We start from the raw sequence: 13565 nt of genomic DNA, 5'->3' as shown, positions 1-13565 counted from the left end.
TCAAGTACTTATACTGTTAATATAATTATACCTAGTGCATGATTTCATAATTGATATAAATAATTCTTAATCCTGTAACTCACTTTGAATCTAAGAATACATATGCTCCACTAGTTAAAATAAAAAATATGTATGATAAGAGAAATTGTCTATCTTTATATAGCTCAATCTTGTTAAAAAATGCCTATGGTATATATTCACCCTACAACGCTTGCTTCACGATGGAGGCATGGAGCTCGTGAATTTCATCTTTCAAATTTTGGTAATCGAGCTTCAATTAAATTAAAAATTAATTGTTTTTTAAACATAATTATAATAATTGTACCTATTATACGTTCAGTGTGATTTTGTTAAATTATGATACTGTTCACTTGATTTTTTACTAAATCATTGAGAATCTTTCAACAAAATTTCTTTTCTCATAATATGGTATCAAAACAATTAAAATTATTTATTTTTAGTTCTTTGTTAAAATCCTGTCTCCATATTCTTTAAGCTACACAGCCACTACACCACCTGGTTTGTGTAGTATCAAGTTAGTCACCTGTGTTCAACCATGCCATCTGCTGGTCATGTGTTCTGCCATGTTAGGACATTTGTGAGGTTACCGTTTCTATTAATTTTGACCTCTTTGTTCTAATTTTGGCATCTCTTTCTGCTAAGTATGCATCTAACTTAATTTCTAAGGCTAGTTTTGCATATAACAAAGCTGTCTCCACTCCCGTCGAGCCTAATAACTAAACTTAGTTCGATTGGTCGTACTGTCTTATTGATTCTACTTTATATCGTCAACTGGTTAAGAGTCTAGTTTATCTCACAATGACTCAACCTAATATTGCTTATGCTATTTATTTAGTTAGTCAATTTATAATTACTTCCCATTCATCTCATTTTAGATATTTTGAGTATTCTCGTTATATTAAAGGTACACTCTTTTATGGACTTCATTGTTGTACACACTCTTTTCTAATTTTATTAGGGTATTTTGATATTGATTAGGTCGATGATCCTACAAATCATTGATCAACCACTAATTATTGTTTCTTTTTGAACAATTCTCCCATTTCCTAGCATAGCAAGAAACAAACTATACTTGTCCATTCTAGTAGTAAGCCTGAATATTTTGCCCCTTTGGATGCTACTTTAGAGTTACTCTAGTTTTGTCTATTACTTGAGGATATGGGCATTGCCTAATCTTTTGCCGTTGTTCTTCGTTGCAATAATCATAATGCTATTCAAATTGTTCACAATGATGCGTTTCATGAGCCCACCAAGTATATTGAGATCGATTACCATTTGTGCATTCATCATGTGACTCAAAGGGACTCTTCATCTGACTTCTGTGACCACTTCAAATCATATTGCTAATATCTTTACCAAGACTCGTTTTCCAAGTTGATTTCAAGAGTTAGTTTCCAAATTCAAGTTGGCATCTACCATAATACTTTAGTTTAAGCGAGGTATCAACATAATTATAACAATTGTACAAATTATGGACTAAATCAGTGTGACTTTGTTGAATTACTGTACGATTATGATGCTATTGATTACGATTGAGATGTTTTTAACTTGATTTCTCCTAAATAATTGAGAATTCTTTGTATATACATACCTCATTAATCTCTTAATAAAACACACAATTCATAATATAATTTTTTTTTGTAATAACTTTTAAATTGATTAATTTTCATTTTTAAACCTACAGATTAACCATAGTATTACTAAACATCTTTTGATATAATACCTAAAAAAGCTCATAAAATGTTCAAAAATATTTAAATAAATCTTTATTCTTTTATTGCATTCAATCAAACCCTTGTATTTTTATTTTAAATCATATAAGTTTTTATATTTTTATTTTGAGCTAAATAAGCTTTTAAGACTAATAATTGTCTTAATAAAAATTTCATTTGTTTTTCGATATCACGTGATACTAACATAGCATACTGATATATCATAATTGATAATAATATGACATCTTAATATGACATGATGACATAACTATATGATATTTTTCATCTTCCACATTAACGTTAAGTCAATGTCAAATGGGTATAAAATAATAAGTAACATTTTGACTAATGATAATTAATCAGCTATAACTATAAAAATTTATTTAATTCAAAAATAAAAATACAGAGACTTAATTGAACACAATAAAAAAATAAAAATTTATTTAAAATTTTAAAAATAATATAAGAGTTTTTTGGGAGCACTATGCTACATTTTTTTTTTCAAAAAAGAAATGATAATTCTTTGAATGGACAGACGACGCCATGGTTATTGCAGGCGCTCAATAATTTACCACAATACTAGTCTTGCTTTATCTCAAGACCTTACCTTGACTTGACTTCCATTTCTGATATTGATTGTTGTGGTTCGTATCGCAGTGGCAATCTTTGTCCAAACCTCTCTACCTGCCCTCAAATTTATTCGTCCAAACCGCCCAACATATCCATTTAACCTATTTAATAAAAAAATAATAAAAAGTGAAAATTAATTAAAAATAAAAGAATAACAAAAAAAAAAAAAAACATCTTTAATGTGGTGATACCAAACTTGTTGATGACAAGGATTGACATTCCTTACAAATTATATAATCAACCATAAATTATACCTTAATTATACTTTGTTTCTGCTGGTTTTCTAGTTTTGATCCTATTATAGATTATCATGTTGTTTACACATTTTTAAGAAAATGATACCTTATACTAACTCACAAACAACCCTAATAGTTCATTTGCTACATCACATCATATGCATTTGAATAACTTTTGTCCTATGATATGATTTTGATCTATTATCTAATTCATAACTACACTATATTTTAACAAAAGAAAGTTCCAAATTCAAATTCTTGTTGGTATAGAATTGATTGAAATTAAATATGTTAATGTTGGATATCTTAGAAAAAGAATGTTCTTATTTATATTGGATTCCCCAAATTGCATAATCCTTTTAGTTATTTTTAGGTTAAATGCTCAATATAAGTTTATCAAATTCTTCATTTTTCGAATTCAATCTGTATAATTTATCTTTTACATTACAATGCAATTTATTTTATTTTATTTATTTCAAAGGAATTGAGGACAAAATGTAATACTTATTGTTAATAGGACTAACGATACAAATTTATATTTGTTAAACGTAACCTCACATGGCAATCAGTAATTGTAATAATGATAAGGTATAATGCTTGAAAAATCATTGAATTATTTTAAAAAAATTTAAATACACCTTTATTCTTCTATTACATTTAATTAAGTCTATATTTTTTATTTTTGAACCAAATATGTCCTTTGACTAGACGTTTACTACTTATCATTAGTTAAAATGTTACTTGTTAATTTTATATCCACGTGACGCTAATGTGATATTAATGTAGAGAGTAAAAATGATACATAATTATGTTATTATGTTACATCATCATCTATGAGATGACAGATCAATATCATGTAATATAAAATGATAAGCGATATTTTGATTAACAATAATGACTCAACCAAAAAGATTTATTTGACTCAAAATAAAAATTAAAAAATTTGATAAAATGTAATAAAAGAATAACAATTTATTAAAATTTTCCTCAATGCCTTATGAACTATTTTAAGTATTATGTCTAATGATAATCACTAATTTCTTCTCTCATTGTTTTATGAATTAGATATATAAAAAATTCTACATCATAATCAATTTAAAAAGATAATAAATTAAAACCTAAAATTAAAATATGATAAATAGTTAGAGTTTTAGTGCATATTTGGCCTAGTTTTTTTTCAACTTATCTACTTTTTAAAAATAAAAGTTAAGTCAAATATGATTTTTTGAGAAGTTCGTAGCTTTTTTTTTAAGAACAAAATTTTTAAAAAAAGAGCTTAAAAAAAAGCTCCAAAAGAGAGCTTTTTCTTTTCTTTTTTTAAAAATACAAGAGAATTTATATTCTTATTTCAAAAATATCCTCATTTGTTAAAAATAATTACAATATTACCTTAAAAAAATACCTTTTATGATAATTTTAACAAAAATTATAACTTATAAAAAAATTTTACTAAATAATTTTAGTTTAATTTTAAAAATTATTATTTTTTATAAAAACTTCATAATAATTTTTAAGTTAAAAAAAATCACGTCAAACAGACTCAAATAGGTATTTAACTTTTTTTTAATCATTGCAAAATTAAAAAAAAATATGAGAAAAAGACAAATACCAGACTAAGTTCATTATTCAATAAGCTTACATCTCTGACAACATGGTAGTTAGCCTAGGCCACATGAAAGTGGGTATTAAAAAAAAAAAGGTCTCTAAGTCCCAGCTTTCAAATCCCAGTTTCATTGGGCATCAACAGATCATTCCAAGCAACGTTATGATAAGATGTCAAGCAATGGATAAACACCAGGCAGTGGCATGAGAGATGAAACATATATGCCAAATCAGAAAAAGCAGAGAAGAGGTGGGTGGAGGTAGGTACAATGGCTGACGTTACAAAACTGCAACAACCCTTGTCTCTTCTTCCTCCTCAAATCTCATCATCCACCCATTCATTGCCTCACTTTACCTTCCTTTTTCCTCTCACCCTTTATGCCTTTCTGACCTTTATCCAGCTATGTTTATTAGATAAGATACGGCCCTTCAAATAATGAGTGTGAGAGGAGACGTTCATCTAGAAGGTCAGGCCAAGAACCCCACGTTTTTTCCTTCATTTCCTTTGGGGGGCCATCAGCCATGGCAAGGCAATGATCCCCACGTTAATTACCCACAATTTTATCTTTTGCTGACTCGATGGATTGTGACAGTATTAGACTCTATATTATGTTCTATATATATAGAGAGAGAGAGAGAGAGAGTCAAGCCCTGCACATATCTTGCTGTTTTAGTAATCCACCTACATCAGCCATGAAATCAGGTTTATATTCTTTTTTATAAGGTGTGGCTTCGGTTAAATACAATGTGAGATTGCGATTAGCAATGAGTGATTTAAATTACAATTATCAAGAAGGAAAATTTGTATTATTAAGTTTCAAAGGTAGATTGACATTGATGCACAGCAGAGGAGGAAGGGGTGGTGGTTGATTCAGCCAAGGTTACCATTGAAGTGAGGTTACGATGGTCTGGTTATTGTGTGTAATGGAGTTCTGATACCACATAGAAACAAGGAATGACAGAATATAAATTTGTAGAAAATTGACTCATTTACTCATGTAAAAATATATATATATATATTTTTTCATTTTCGCATTTCATTTATCAACAAGGAATGAACAGTTCCTTTAATATCACAAGGTCAGCAAATCAACTCAATATCCAGGCGTCAGCATCCTGAACAAAATACAGTATGATCATTAATTGCTAAACTTGATGTCTAGGTACAATTTAAATCTTAAACAGCGTCCATGAATAGCCTAATCACTTAAGAATAGTTCTGAATCTTTGGAATGGATAGGCTAGCTGCTTGTTTAGTTTCCACTGTCTTACCTTGGTGTGTAGTATGGGCTTATTAGTCCTTAACAATACCCAATACATTTTCTTTTACAAATTCAATTTGCACCATCAATATTAGCTTCCATCTTGATTCTTGAGTACCTTGGTATAAGTTATGGAAGTACTAATAAAATGAAGGTTCTTTTTGATAATCGTAAAATAATTTAGTGGACGAATATTATTTCCGTGTAAAATATTTTATTGAAAAATTTAATATTTTTTATTATTTAAATAAATTATCGAAAATATCTTCAATTATTTGAATCATCCATAAAAATATTAACATTCATCAAATGCATTACATCCAAAATATTTTTATAATACTAAAAATATTGTATATAAATACTATTTAACTATTTTTATTTATTTATTTATTACTCATCGTATCGCAATATTGGTTAGTTTGTGAAGTCAATAAATCCTAATTTACAAATTAAAAGAAAAAAAAGATTTTCATGTGTGAAAATTTTATTTTGTATTATATGAAAGATTGTAGTATGTTAGTAAAAATAATTGCAGTGATATGTTCCCTATGAAATAACTGAATAAAAATAATTGATGATGCTTTGTTGGGAAAAAATAAAAAATAAAAAGATGAAAAAAAGAAAAATATATAATGATAATTTATTATTTTATTCTTTTGTGGAATCTCACAAGAGGAGGCTAGCAATATTTTCTAAGTGAGATCGGTCCTAGAGAGAAAAAAAAAAGATAAATACAAAATGTTTTACGTCTTTTTCAAACATGAGATATTTCACGCTAATTTTTTCATTAACTCGTAAAACATTTTACATTCCCCGTCCAAATAATCTTTCCGATTAGGTGACTAATACACGTATGGAACTATTCTCCAAGGAACAACTTTTGCAGTATTCTGCCCATTTTTCTTTGTACTTTTCAGCACACCGAGCTTCATCTCTTCTTTCTCTTGATATGAAAAAAAACACCAGACAGAAGGGGTAAATGTATGGAATTGGAGAACTGCCAAAGGAATGAATTTCCCATCAGGAAATTGTTCAAATTACTACAAATAAGATGTAATTGTGGGAACAATTACCTTATGCCACAAGTCAGACTGAAGGAAAGTGACAGCAAGAAATCCCCAAAGTAGTTATAGTGCCTTGCAATTCCCCTTGACCAAGGTAATAGAATTAGAATGAGATTAAGCATCAAGCAAATTTACAGTCTCAGTATATAAGATAGTTCTTTGTCTGATAATGGTTATCATCTGAAGCTATATTAGAAGTATTAAGGAAGATGATAAGATGGGAAAATCTTACCAATAGCCTGAAGCTAGCAACTGCCCCCCAATCACCTTTGGAGGCTTGCCCCATACAAGTGCTTTAGGATTCTTTTTGAATGTATGCTTTTGGTTATTGGCTCCTCTATATCCAAGAACCCTGCCAAATTTTTTTCTTCTTTTTAAGGAAAAAGAATAATGTAGTAGAATAAATGATTTTTTTTTTAGAAAGGACATCATGCACCGATCAATAAACCAAATATTCAAGGTAACAAAATGAATGAATTAACTAGTTAATTCTTTGCTAATCCTATACACTGGTAAAGACTTACCCGATCAGATAGATTAAGCAAGTTGCTATTGCTGCTGCTCTTGATAACTCCACTTGGTTATGCAAAAGCCACCAACCCTATAGCAAAGGTGAAGATGAGCAATTTACAAAAACAAATCTGCATTCATATGCTTTTCTGCCCTTCTTGATTCATTGTGCTCAAAATCTCTCAAGTCAGCTGGTTCTTTTGTGTGAATCAATTAGTAATTATGCCAATGGCTGAGTCTACTGCATTTTTATTGCATTCTCTCAATGCAAAACTTGAAAAGCTTTAAAGAGTCAAATCTAATTGACTGCAGCATTCATGCACTGGAGACTGATAAATATTACCATATGACTACTATATTATAGACTTTGTGTAGAGACCTAACCCAATCTAACTACAAGGTATTATATTCGTTTTCACCCGAAGAGTCCCATGATTTTACATACAAAGTATCTCACCAGTATGAGTAGAAGTCACAATATATTACCACATCAGATTGGGATGTAAAATTATATGTTGTCTAATACCGACCATTCATTGTAGTCATATTGATCAATAGCATAGGGACGAATATGCAGTGTATCACGATCCACATCAATTTATAAAGTATTATTTATTTTGAATCATTGGGTCTTATAGTTTTATCTCACAAAAAATATTTTATAGATTGAAAATGATGTGAATACTTAAATACCAAATCATATTCTAATAGATTGTTGATACGTGATTCATGACTCTCTTTTTAAACAGTGGCACAGTGCATATTGCCAAGAAATTTGTTTTGAAGTCATTGGTTGCTTGCCTGGATGGTACCCATGACAGCAGCCCAGACCAGATATCCACCCACCAACATGAAGCCCAATCTCTCAACCATTATGTCCCAGCTCTAACAGACAAACCACAAATTGTTGTAGCCCCAGTTGAAAAGGCCGAGTATCAAATAAGAATGAGGTTAATGATTGTTACACTATAAGAGATGAGGTACTCGGCACTCGGCACTTACTTGGAGGTCAACTGCTCCTCATGGTACAAAACTTCCATAACATGTATCTGGAATAAAGATGGAAAAAGGGCAGCTTAGCATCAATCACCTGATGAGGAAAAAGGGTAGCTTAGCATTGATATGAAAGGCATCGATAGCGACATGGGATCCAACCAGAATCACCACTAGATCATTATTTCTTACCAGACAGAATAGTTGGTAGAGGATCATTGACAGACTCAAGGTGCCAATTTGGACATTTTTTGCTAGATTTGATAGATTGATGGGTATCCATCCCATCATTCCAGCTCTAAGAAAGAAGAATCTACAGAAATGATCCATCATCCATTAGAAACACAGATGCTATGTTCTATGAAGCAGAAAGCATGCCCAGTAAATTGTTGAGAGTGAATTACATAGTTGAGATCAATACCCATAAAATGAGGACTTAGCTGTACTCCCATATACCTATAACATAACAAAAAGGCACAACTATAAAGATAAGCAGCATAGCCAAGGGAAAAAACTAGAACTGTTGACTTGGATCAAAGTAAACAACACATAAACCGTCAAAGACAACAACAATGGAACCGTGCATACCAGTCAAGTAGTAAGTCTCCTGTTAAATGAGGCTTTAACGAGGAAGCTTGACTGCGGCACCTGCAGCCAGCAATGTAGAGTGATGTAGCTACCTGAAACAAAGGAATAATCATAGTTATAAGCAAGCTCTCATAAGCAAATGTCAATAAAAGCAATTTCCTCCCAACTTACAAGAAAACTGAACATAAAAGATGCTGATAGCAGCTCCAGTCCTCTGTCTGATATCAGCTGCAAACATTTTCATCGGAATTAAGACTTCAGAGACATATTTGTGAGCACAAAACAACTGATACTTTGAAATTTTATCTCAGCAAACACGTACATACCGTCGGTGATACTAGATTCATCTTAGAACCAAGCCCAAGAAGGCCAATTAACGAAAGTAGTGTTAGCAACCCTGAAATTAATCAAAAACAAATAAAGTGAGTCATACTATAATAAACAAATGCATCAAACCAACTGCAGAAATAGAAATTCCTAAAACATGAAGGTGACCATTGCAGCGATAATGGAGACGAGTGCCATCCTACATGATCATTCCAGGAACAACTGTTGCAGGCAATATAAATGAAGCAATCGCAATGTAAGCGAAATATATGGCCAATATGCCAACCTATAAACCAACGAGAAAACGATCATTAGTTTAGGCTTGTGTATTAGTACCATTTTTGGTCCCCTAGTAAGTGGTTGTAAGGCAAAAGAAGGATGTAAAAGGTAAATTTATACTAAAGTAAGTTAACAGTATATGTATATATCCTTACTTTTCCAGGGAAACAAACAAGAATTTCTCGATAGAAAAGAGTTGCTTGCAGAGTTCCAGGACGGAATCAAGGCGTGCAGAAGAAAACCCAGCTCCATTTTCTGCTCTTCAAATCCCTTTGAATGATATCAACTATCATTGCAGGCACATATATATGCAAAACTGGTGGTTGTAGTACTCTTATCACATTGCTCTTGATTAAATTTTCTTTTAATTAAAAAAATCCAGGAAATCCAATTTTTTTAATCAAATGATCCAAAAGACTCCACTCTGAATAATTATTTAGTTGTATGTATGTGCCAACCAACTGTTTTTCAATAGGAAATAGAAAAAGAAAACAAAACAAGATTCTAGGTAATGCAGGAAAAAAACAGGATAAATATATCAACATATTCAAAGAATATCTGTATTGATTATTTTAATTGGGTGGTTTGGGTATTAATTCAAAATTTTCATTGGATGGTTCAAATATCTTATTAAATAATAAAATTTGAGTTAAAGTACTAAAAAATAACGAATACCCTATTCTTTAATATCCCTGTTAATGTATATGTGTATATATACATTCACTAATTGATCATTTTCTATTTCATTCATTTTATAAATGAGTCAAAAAAATTTATTTAATTCAATTATTTGATTTTACGTGTATATTCTCTTGATTAATTTTATTTTCAAGATAATATAAACAACTCGAAAATGGATGTTATCTTATATTATCCTGAGCACTTTTAAAAAGTTGTTGATGCTTCCTTAAAATCATCAAAGAGTATAATATTAGTAGCAGGTAATAAGAGTTAGGCACCGAATTTAATATTGGAACTAGGAAAGAAATAAAAGAATAGGCAATATGAGTTCAATAGTGGATCTAACTAATCCAAACATGTTAGGCAAAATTGAATCTAATTTAATAAAATCAAAGAAAGCAACTTATATGTATGTATTTGACATATTTTATATAAATTGTTTACAAAGTATTATCATCATTAACAATTATTGATCTAGTTATTAATAGAAAGGTCAAAATACCTCAACATTCTTTGTATTCGTGCACTCTCTTCAATTTAGTTCTTTTATTTAAAATCGTAACAATTTAGTTTCTTAATTTTGAGAATTAATTCAATTTAGTCCCTCTAATATTTTCTTTCCGAAATTACTTCAATTTATTTTGTTTCGGTTTCCTAGTTTATTTCCCTTAATTATTTCTCTAATTTATTATTATTTTAAAATAAATAAAATATCTTATAATATTGAAAATTCTTTCTAAATTCTCCAACTTTTTTGGTAAAATTTAGAAAGATTTTCTAACCTAAAAATTTTCAAGAAAGTTATCCCTTATAACATCCTTGAAATTCTATCATCCAAGGACTTCCATTTATTTTATATTAAATATTCATTATGAAATTATATTTACAAAATCTAAAGCATTTATTTATCTATGTTCTCATTAATTATTTATAAATAAACCTTTGCAGTAAAAAATATCTATGGGATTACCCCCAACCCTTATGGTAAGGTCACATAATTATTTTTACTATAAAAATTTTAAGATAAATTGCCCTTTGCAACGTCCCTTAAAAATTTCATTTAAAAGATTTATTTTTAAATAATTACAAATTTTTACTATTTTTATTTTTAATTACTTATGGATGATAAAAAAATTTGTACGTCTCTTTACACACATTACATTTTTGTATACGTGCATGAGCTTTATACCCAAGCTTTGTCCTATTTAGGAGGAAGTAGAGTACCTTGCTCTCGTGAGGTGATAACCTCTGTGTGGGCATGTGAAATACTTCCACTCAAATTGAATCCTTTTAGTTGAAAGCCTGTAATGGGTGAGGATTGAGGTGCCTTACTAGTCTCAAGTGGATGACACTAAAGAGTAATTTGGGAATTATTAGCTTTGTGTGAAACTATGCCTAGCATATAGAAAACAATAAAAAACTAAGCCTAGGAAATGCCTCCCAAACCCATTAAAGAACAACCATGTAGGTACACATGAAAGGATGCTTTTTACCATGTAAATACCTATTGAACCTTATATTATGATTGTTTCATGATTATACATTAACATCTTGTTTCATATAGAGGTATTTGTTATGTAACAAAGTATGGTAGAAAATACCCTAAACACATCCACAAAGCGACTATTTCGCATCATATCCACCCTGGTCATATGTGAAGATGACTTGAACGTTAAGACTTGATCAGAACATATCCAACATGTAAAGGGTGATTGTTTGAAAGAGGGATATGTCTCTAACCTTCTTGAGCAGGTTCATATTGATCTTTAAAAGAATGACCTCACATATTTTATCAACATTTGGGATCATTGGGAAGCATCTAAACAACAGGAGTTCGAGAAGAAGTATGGGCATATTGCATCACTCTTTCGCATACCTATTGATGACTAAATGATTAGAGCTATCATTTAATTTTAAGATCTCTCATACATATGTTTTGTCTTTAATGAAATGAATATGATGCCAACAATTGAAGAATACTCAACTTTACTTTGCATACACTTTCCAAGTGCATACAAGAATTACTTGAGACGACAAAAAACAAGTTATTAAAAAAAGATTGCAAAAATCATGAGAATCAGTCTGTGAGAAGTTGACATGAAAGTTAAACAAAAGGAGATAATGTTTATATTCAATGGGAGTTTCTTCATAGTGGCATCATAAAAGCATCTAGAAGATGAAATAAGCATGAGTATTATCTCATTAGCAATCTATGGGAAGGTTATCTTCCCAAAAGTTTTGAGACATATCAAGGTAGCAATAGTGGATTTCTTTAGCACGTTGAAAATAAAATTAATCCATCATCAACAAACCTTTAGATCACTAAGCTACTGTTAACGTAATGGAAAAAAAAAGGCGTTTGATTGGATGTGCACCATTGTTGCTTGTGTGGATTAAAAGCCATTTCGAATATGAAAAAAGGAAGTATCGAGCACCATATCTCTCCATTAGTATTCCTATCAAAGAATTTTGTGAAAGTGAATAGCTAAAACCAAAATCCAAACAAGAACAGATCTCAAGACTACGAAGCCTCACGAGACAACAAGTGGTATGGAAAACACCATGGATGGTGTTTCAACCAATGTTGTAGAGATGTGGAAATAAGATGTTAGTTCCTCTCTTGAGATTATGGACGGCATTTAGTTATGCCCTATTTATAAAAAATGGAGACAAATCGAGTTTGAATAATTTGTCCGAATGATTTATAAGCTTGATTAAATTAAGTTTTCTTATGGCGAGCCAAGGTCGTCAAAGAACGTTAAGAAGATTGTAAAGGCAAGGAAACAAGCTAGTGGAATAAAATTAGGAAGATTCAGTGGCATGACAAGAGAGTGACATATGACGTGTCAAGAAGGCACTTTATGTCTCTTCTTTGTTTGTGAGCTTACTAAGTTCGAACCTAAGACCTCATGCAAGCACAACAAGCTCCTAGCCATCAGCTCTAAACCTTTTCTTTTAATTATATATTATTTTTGTTTGTTTTTTTTTCCCTCTTATTCGTTTTTATTATTTTTCTTTCTTTCCCTCTTTTTTTTTCTCTCTCTCCTCTTACATTCTCCATTAAAGACCGACGACTGACAACCTATGTTTGATGACCATGATCGATGATAAAAGAAAAAAATAAAAAAGAAAAAAAAAGAAAAAAACGAAAGAAACAAAAGCAATATATAATCAAATGTCTCCTTAAAAAAGAATAAAAAAAACAAAAGCAATATATAAACAAATGTGTCATCTTATCAAAAGAAACAAAAGCACTATATAATTTAATGTAAAAGCTTAGAGCTGGTGGCAAGGAATTTGTTGTGTTTGCATACCTTCTCCCTTAAAGACCGACAACTGACAACTTGCGTTCGATGATCATGACAGATGAAAAAAGAAAAAAATAAGAAAGAAAAAAAAAAGGAAAGAAAAGAAGAAAAGAAACAAAAGCAATATATAATCAAATATCTCATCGGAAAAGAAGTGACTGATGAAAAAAGAAAAAAATAAGAAAAGAAACAAAGCAATATATAATCAAATGTCTCATTGGAAAGAAGAAAAGAAACAAAAACAATATATAATCAAGTGTAAAAGCTTAAAGCTAGTGGCAAGGAATTTGTTGTGCTTGCATGAGACCATAGATTTTTGAAACAACTTAACAAGCACAAGGGAAATATTGTG

At 30.3% G+C, this 13565-nt stretch overlaps 1 pseudogene across 1 annotated transcript; it reads right to left on the bottom strand.

Annotated features, from left to right (window-relative positions):
• Positions 1 to 6081: 6081 nt before the first annotated feature.
• LOC18592981 (delta(14)-sterol reductase-like) lies at positions 6082 to 11165 on the bottom strand (annotated as a pseudogene). Its single transcript, XR_016028044.1, has 13 exons — positions 11130 to 11165; positions 9114 to 9231; positions 8945 to 9015; positions 8790 to 8846; positions 8619 to 8710; positions 8439 to 8486; positions 8223 to 8343; positions 8040 to 8086; positions 7839 to 7920; positions 7052 to 7128; positions 6760 to 6879; positions 6537 to 6611; positions 6082 to 6460 (listed from the first exon to the last, which is right to left on the bottom strand). The product of XR_016028044.1 is annotated as a delta(14)-sterol reductase-like (transcript).
• Between the last annotated feature and the right edge of the window lie 2400 nt (positions 11166 to 13565).

The sequence above is a fragment of the Theobroma cacao genome, chromosome 8, assembly GCF_053813885.1.
Source record: "Theobroma cacao isolate CCN51 chromosome 8, ASM5381388v1, whole genome shotgun sequence".
Classification (NCBI taxonomy): Eukaryota; Viridiplantae; Streptophyta; class Magnoliopsida; order Malvales; family Malvaceae; genus Theobroma; species Theobroma cacao.
Note: the sequence above shows the minus strand (reverse complement) of the source record. Positions and strands in the feature narration are given on the sequence as shown.